General features: G+C 39.8%; 1 pseudogene; it reads right to left on the bottom strand.

Annotated features, from left to right (window-relative positions):
* Window positions 1-5,571: 5,571 nt before the first annotated feature.
* Window positions 5,572-6,029, bottom strand: LOC125082831 (U1 small nuclear ribonucleoprotein C-like; annotated as a pseudogene).
* Between the last annotated feature and the right edge of the window lie 1,764 nt (window positions 6,030-7,793).

Here is a 7,793-nt window from a genome sequence, read left to right as displayed (position 1 = left end):
TTCCTCCTTGCTTGCAGTGGGGAGTTCTTTAACTGGGTGTGCTTAATTTGTCTGTTAAGGTAAGCCTGATTTAAAAAAAAAAAAAAAAAGCCTGATCCAAGAAAAGAAATAAGGAAAAGGAATGAAAAAGCAACAAACAAAAAGCTATAAGCCTGATTCCAAAAAGAAAGAAGGATAAAAGAAAAAAAAAGAAAGCTTGATCCAAAAACCAAGAAAATGCAACAAACCAACAAATGAACAAAAAACTAAAAGCCCTATTTAAAAAAAAAAAAAAAAAGAAAGGAAATAAAAAATCAAATATTAAAAAAAAAAAAAAAGTCTGTTTCTATTTCCACCAGAACCGAAGCTGAAGCTTTAGAGCACTCTTTCATTAGTAGACTTGGTAGATTGGGGTGGGGGTTGTGTCGGTCTTCTGAGGGAGAAGCTGCTCTGGCTCATAGTCAGACCTGACCTTGGAAAGATGTCCCTGTTGGGTGCAGGGCTGTGGGGTTTGGTGTAAGGGGCTCTAGCCTTCCCTGGAGGTGGTTGTTTCTCTCTGAGGTCTGACTGTGCTGGTGGGTGGAAGATGACATCATCCTGTCCTCTCCTCCTTGGGGATGGGAATTTGCTACTGGTGCTGTTCAGGAAGCCCTTACAGAAAAGTGAACAGTCTCCCCTTCTGTGTCCCAGGCTTTCAACCTGTCTGTGTGGGCCATCGGCATGCCCAGTGCCACAGTTCTGTGTTTTATTTCTGGCTGACACCTGGCATTCAAAACTCCAAATCTTAAAGGACCCACTCCCTGCCCCTGGAGGAGAACCTCGTGGTGCACATGACATCATTCTCACCTAGAAAAGCAGTTGCAGGCCTGCTCGTGTGCCTGGGGTCTAGGGTGAAGCACAGCAGGAAGCTACAACCAGGTTAGCTGCCCTCTGTGCATGCCTCTGTCCCTGGTGTTGAAGGGCTGCTCAGTGGTACCCGGTGGGCCTTCTGGTCTGGGAATGGCAATCCACCCTCTTCCAGATGTCCTCCAGGAAGGGGAATATTCTCTCCCAGTGCGACTCAGGGGATCCCTACACCATGGCGCCTTGTGCAAACCCTACATGCTGCTCTCTCCCCTGCTCTGTCCTGCTTCCCTGACCTCCCTCCAGGTAAAGGTCTCCCTCACTTCTGCCAGCACCCTGGCATTTCTCTACCCCAGTGCATACCTCTGAAACTCGCATCTGCCAGGTTCTCTCCCTCCAATTGTGTACATTGGTTTTTTAATTCTCAGATTGATTTCCTAGTTGTTCAAAATGATTTGAAATTGACCTAGCTGTGTTGGAGGGATGAGGCAAGCCCAGCGTCCTCCTCTTTCTGCCTCCCAAAGTTACACTCTTAATATAAGGTTAGAGAAGTGTTTTTTTGTTGCCCTTGTTTCCATTATTGATATAAAATGTGTGTGTGTGTCCTTTAAAGGATAGTAATGAACCTCAGCAGATAATTTTCAAAATATTTCTTACAAACCACTAGAGCCCAACTTGATGAGGTTTCTCTGCATTGTTTGCAGAACCTCGGACTGTCACATGCTTGTATCTATAAATATTTAAGTATTTATAGATATATTAATAGATTGATGGATAATTAATATAGAAATTAAATATTTCTCCCAAAATGGGGAGAAATTTTGGTTTATAAAAAGTTCTTGTAGAAATGTACTTGAAAACAATTTACATAATTGTAAGAAATATTTTCAGTGGTTAAAAATGGCTAGAAAAAGGTGAGGGGTGGGTTCTATTTTCTGGTTTCTTCTCAGCGCCTCTTAGAAGTCTCTGGCTTGTATTATCAAATGGCTACCTATGACTTTACCTAACATTGTAACTTAAGGCCGTCAGGGCTGATTTCTTAGAGTGAAGGTTGCTGGATCGCTCTTTCCCCAGTAAATATAGATTCTGATTTATTTCATGTGAAGCAGACAAAGATTCCCTTTGAAACATGTAGTCTGAGCGCGAAACACTAGACTCATTGTCCCTGAGACAATAAGAGCCACATTCAGTCTTTAGGAATGGTGAGCGATTTGCTTGTATTCAAGAACCAAAGAAGTTTTACACATCCAGAAAAGTGAAGCCCAGCTGAGTTTTCAATAATGCTAATACTGTGTGTCTGAGTGCAGCTTAACACCAGGGTGTGTACAGTGGCATACCCTGGCTGGTGGATGCCACTCATGGATCAGCCTTGCACTGACCGCTCACGAATTTTTTACAATGTCTGCTAACAGAAAGCGATCGCTTCATATGGAAATAGAAAGGATTCTTATTTTTGTTCCATTTTGCATATGAGTATATAGAATTAGATTTGTTATGTATATTCCAGATGTTATGTGGCATTCAGAATTAGGGATTGCCTTGTGTCACGTTCTAAAGATGCCAACCCCGAACTGAGTATTTATGTGCAAGTGATTTATTTACTAGGGAATTGCTCTCGGGAGAAACAGGTAAGGGAGCAGGAGAAACAGATCAGTGAAAAGGAGGAATCCAAGCGAGGGTACAATTTCTGGCACAGTTCTAGCCTCAGCTGGGTTGTATGGGAAAGTTTTGGAGAACAAATTATAGCTCATATTTTGTCGCAACTTGAGAGAGGGCGGGGCTTTCAGAAGTCACTCCGTGGCTCAGAGTCACCCCAACTAAACTAAGGGGTACCCAGTCTCTCAGATACTTTCGGCCTTTTTCAGGCAATCCAAATAGTGTCTGTGGCTGAGGCCGGTCTTCTGAAGATAATCACAGATGGGGCCCATAGAGGCAAAAGCACAAAGAAGCTGGAGATGGGGGTGGGTATGGAGTAATGGCCCATGGGGGTCTGGGTTCAATATCAACAGGGTGTACTTGTTAATTCTGATTAAATGATCTTTAGTCATTAAATAGTTCCTTTAGTGATTCTGATACATTCTTTTTAAGAGAATTGTTAATAGGTAAATGATTCTGATCAGATATTAGCTTAGTCAAGGGCTACAGTATAGGGAATCTCTCTCCCTACTATTTCTCAAACATACCCGACTTCTTTTTTCTTTTTCTTTTCTTTTTTTTTTTTTTTTAAAGATTTTACTTATTTATTTGACAGAGAGAGAACACAGGCAGAGGGAGGAGCTGAGGGAGAGGGTGAAGCAGGCTCCCTGCCGAGCAGGAGGAGCCCGACCTGGGGCTCCATCCCAGGACCCTGAGATTATGACCTGAGCTGAAGGCAATTGCTTAACCCACTGAGCCACCCAGGCGCCCATCAAACACACCAGACGTACTTCTATCTCACAGACTTTGTACTTCTTCTCCCCTGTTCTCACCCCATGGATTGAGTTTTGATAAAAAGTGAGAAAAATATGACTTTGTGATAGAGGGATTTGGCTGTCTCACCTTGACGCAGTCTTGCCATCACCGACTATGCATTGTTGTACCTCTTAATATGATGCAATATGAAGTATACAAATTCCTTGTGAAGTACTCTTGCCCCAAACTGTTTAAACAGAATCTGATCAAACCTTTCCCTAACTTCTGGTGTACTGCATAAATACAGTCAGTGTCCCTTGGGAACATTGTTTTATACAGTCAGTGTCCCTTGGGAACATTGGGTTTGCCCACCTTTTTATCACTTGTTTTGCTCATCCTCTCTTCCTACATCTCAGCCATTTCACCAGGAATAATTTTCCTTCTAGGTATATCTCTCATCATTGTGCTGACCAATATGATAGCCACCAGCCATGTGGATATTGAGTACTTGAAATATAATTACTGGTCTGAATTGAGATTCACTGTAACTATAAAGTGCCTACTGGATTTCAGACACCTAGTACAAAAAGGGTAAAATATGTTATTGATGATTTTTATATTGATTACGTATTGAAATCATTTTTTGATCCATTGGATTAAATAGATCAATATTAAAATTGATTTTTACCTTTTTTGCATTTAAAAAAATGACTCTATACTAGAGCATTTAAATATACATACTGTTCATTATATTTTTTTTTAAAAGATTTTTTAAATTTATTTATTTCACAGAGAGAGATCACAGGCAGGCAGAGAGGCAGGCAGAGAGAGAGAGAGAGAGAGAGGAGGAAGCAGGCTCTCTACTGAGCAGAGAGCCCAATGCAGGACTCGATCCCAGGACCCTGAGATCATGACCTGAGCCGAAGGCAGAGGCTTAACCCACTGAGCCACCCAGGCGCCCCTGTTCATTATATTTCTAATGCATAACTTAGTTTTAGAATTTTTTTTTTTAATCATGGTCTAATGGTGGCTAATTCTTAAATTTTATTTTGTCTGAAAATGTCTATTTTACACTTGCTCTTGAAATCTTTTTACTGGATATATTTTGCTAGATTTTTTTCTTACCACATTGAACATACTGTTTCACTGTTTCTGGTTTCCATTTTTGCTGATAGGATATTAGTTAACATTGTCACTCCTTTGGCACTGATTTATTGTTCCAGCTGACTGCTGTTTGAAAAATCTCCTGGTTTTTAATATTCTGATATTTCATTGTGATGAAATCTAGGTATGGATTTCTTTTTATTTATCCTACTTGGAATTCACTGAATTTCCTGAAACTGTGTATTGGTTTCTTCTGAGAAATTACTAGTCATTATCTCTTTAGATAGTACCTCTTCTCCATTCTATTTCTCCCTTCCTTCTGAAACTCCAATTAGACTTTTGTTAGATACTTACTTCATCTTCTGGTTTTTTTTTTTTTTTCATCTAGCTATTATGTTTTCCATATTTTTGTCTCTGTAAGGTGCATACTGAATTAATTCTTCATAACTACCTAACATTTAGGTAATACTATTTTTTGTGTCTAATCTTCTAGTTCATCTTTTCCATGGGATTTGTTAGTTTCAGTGACTTTATTATTATTTTTTGTTACTAGGAATATAATTTGTTTCTTTTCAGATTTGCTTATTTTTGTCTTAGTCTCTTCAGGCTGCTGTAATAAAAATACCATAGGGTGGGTGGTTTAAATAATAAACATTTATTTCTCACAGCTTTGGAGGCTGGGGAGTCTAAGATCAAGGTGCTGGCAGATTTGCATCTGGTGAGAGCCTGCTTCCTGGTTCATAGATGGCTATCTTCACACTGTGTCCTCACATGTAAGAAGTGGTGAAGGAGTCTACTGAGGTCTCTTTTTTAAAGGCAAGAACCCATTCATGAGGGCTCCACTCTCATGCTCTAATGACCTCCCAAAGGCTCCAACATCTAATACCATCACATTGGGGGTGGATTTTAACATATGAATTTTGAGGGGATGCAAGCATTCAGTCTGTAGTGTTTTTTAATAGTCTCATGTTCTGTAACCATATTTTATTTTTATTTTTTATTTTTTTTTAAACTAAAAGAGTTGACAATTTTATTTTCACATTTCACAATACAAATAAAAATTGCCCCCCCCCTTTTTTTTTGGTCCCATTAGTCTCTTGCCAAAACTATTCTGTCTTTGATAGGAAGGGAAAGTCTTTCCTGTCCTATTAGAAAACACTCTGTCCTGTTAGAAAACACCCAGAGTTACCGCACCTTGGCCTCCTGGTGAAGTAGAACAAGTTATGTAAAATGGATATAAAGAGGCTCCCCTCTCTATCTGTCTGGTGGGGTCATTCCTGGCTGAATGAGCACCATCATGGGAAGGGTGGGTGTTCTCATCATTGGGGGCCTAGGCATCTGTGGCATATAGTCCACCATAGGTGGCCTTGTTCCAGGAGCAGGTCCTACTGGCATCATCCCAGGAATAGGAGACCCCATCATTGGCATCATGGGAGGGTTCCATGATGGGGTGCTGGCATCATACCAGTGCAAGGAGGAACTGGGAGACTGGTGGGAGGTAAGATTATTGCTCTTTCAGGAGGGAGAACACAGGTTGGAGTAGGAGGTATCTTTCCTTGTTGATATGGAGCTCCGAGCCTACTCTTCCATCCACTTCTGTTAGCAGTCTTGCACATTCTCTTTGTATGTCCTACCACTGCAGTATGTCTTCCTCACAGATGGGAGTCATGGGTGAGGTATGTTTCATAGGAGTCACAATAAAACTTAGGCATGTTGCTCTGCAGGTTGTTGACCATTCTGCCCCCCCCCCCACCTTTTTAAGATTTATTTATTTGAGAGCAAGAGATAGAGCACAAGTGAGTGCAAGCAGGGGGAGAGGCAGAGGGAAAGAATCTAAAACAAACTCTATGCTGAGCATGGAGCCCCACGAGAGGCTCCATTTCATGATCCCGAGATCATGACCTGAGCCAAAAACCAAGAGTTGGACGCTTAACCAACGGAGCCATCCAGGCGTCCCTCCACTCCCTCTTTAGTCATATTTTTAAAACTTATTTATTTCTTTAAATATCTTAATCCAGTATACTTTTCCATATTCTGTGTCTAATAATTGCAATGTGTGAACTCTTTGAAAGTCTGCTTTTGCTCTCTATTATTACTGTAGACCATCCCTTATGGTACCTTCTTTCCTTGTATATTTTGTGATTTTTTTCATGTATATTTTGTGATTTTGTGATTTCTGTATGCTATTCATATTCCTTCCAATGTATTTTTTTGGGGGAAGTAGAATTCTTTGGGGTCAGTGTTGAGGGTTGGTTCATTTCAAAAGGATATCTGTTTCCGTCTTTGAGGAACCCTGGTGCACTAATAATATGGGACAACTTGAAAATTTCACTTTCAGGTTGTAGGACTATCCAGTTCCTCAAAATTTCAGATTCCTGTAGGGGTTCACTTGTGGCATGAGTTTTCCTTTGAGTTCATCAGAATATCATAAATGGCAGTCTTATGGTTTCTTAAAAATAAAGTTCAAAAAATACTTCTCAACTCCTTCTAATTCATGGTGAGGAATTTTACTTAGCTTTGGCATTCTCTGTGCTTTCTGTGGCTTATTCTCATGGAGTTGTTCCTAAACAGCATTTTAAAAATTAATTAATTAATTAATTATCAATCTTTTTATTTTTAAAAATTTTTTTCCTTTTTTCTTTTTTTTAAAACTTCAAATTCAATTTAGTTAACATATTATGTAGTTAACATATTATGTAGTATTGGTTTCAGGAATAGAGCTTAGTGGTTCATCACTTATATACAATAACCAGTGCTCATCCCAACGTTAATGCCTATCACCTTTTTCACTCATCCCTTACTCCATTCCCCTCCATCAACCCTCAGTTTATTCTCTCTAATTAAGAGACTCTTATGGTTTACCTCGCTCTCTGTTAATACCGGTTATTATCTTATTTTATTTCCCCTTCCCTTCCCCTGTGTTCGTCTGTTTTGTTTCTTAAATTCCACATATGAGTGAAATCGTATATCTGACCAACTTATTTCACTTAGCATAGTACATTCTAGTTCCATCCATGTTGCAGATGGTAACGTTTCATTCCTTTTGATGGCTATTCAAGTGGATACATACACACCACATCTTCTGTATCTGTTCATCATCAGGTGATGGACATTTGGGCTCTTTTCATAATTTGGCTATTGTTGATAGTGCTGCTGAAAACATTAGAGTGCATGTGCCCATTTGAGTTAGCATTTTTGTATCCTTTGGGTAAATACCTAGTAGTGAAATTGCTGAGTTATACAGTATTTCTATTTTTAAGTTTTTGAGGAACCTCTGTACTTCTTTTCAGAGTGGCTGCACCAGTTTGCATTCCCACCAACAGTGCAAAAGGAGTTCCCCTATCTCTGCATCCTTGCTAACATCTGTTGTTTCCTGAGTTGTTAATTTTAGCCATTCTGACTGGTGTGAGGTGATATCTCATTGTGGCTTTGATTTGTATTTCCCAGATGATGAGTGATGTTGAGCATCTTTTCTT

Source organism: Lutra lutra, chromosome 13 (assembly GCF_902655055.1).
Source record: "Lutra lutra chromosome 13, mLutLut1.2, whole genome shotgun sequence".
In the NCBI taxonomy this organism is placed as follows: domain Eukaryota; kingdom Metazoa; phylum Chordata; class Mammalia; order Carnivora; family Mustelidae; genus Lutra; species Lutra lutra.
The sequence above is the reverse complement of the archived record's forward strand: the minus strand, read 5'-3'. Positions and strand labels throughout refer to the sequence as shown.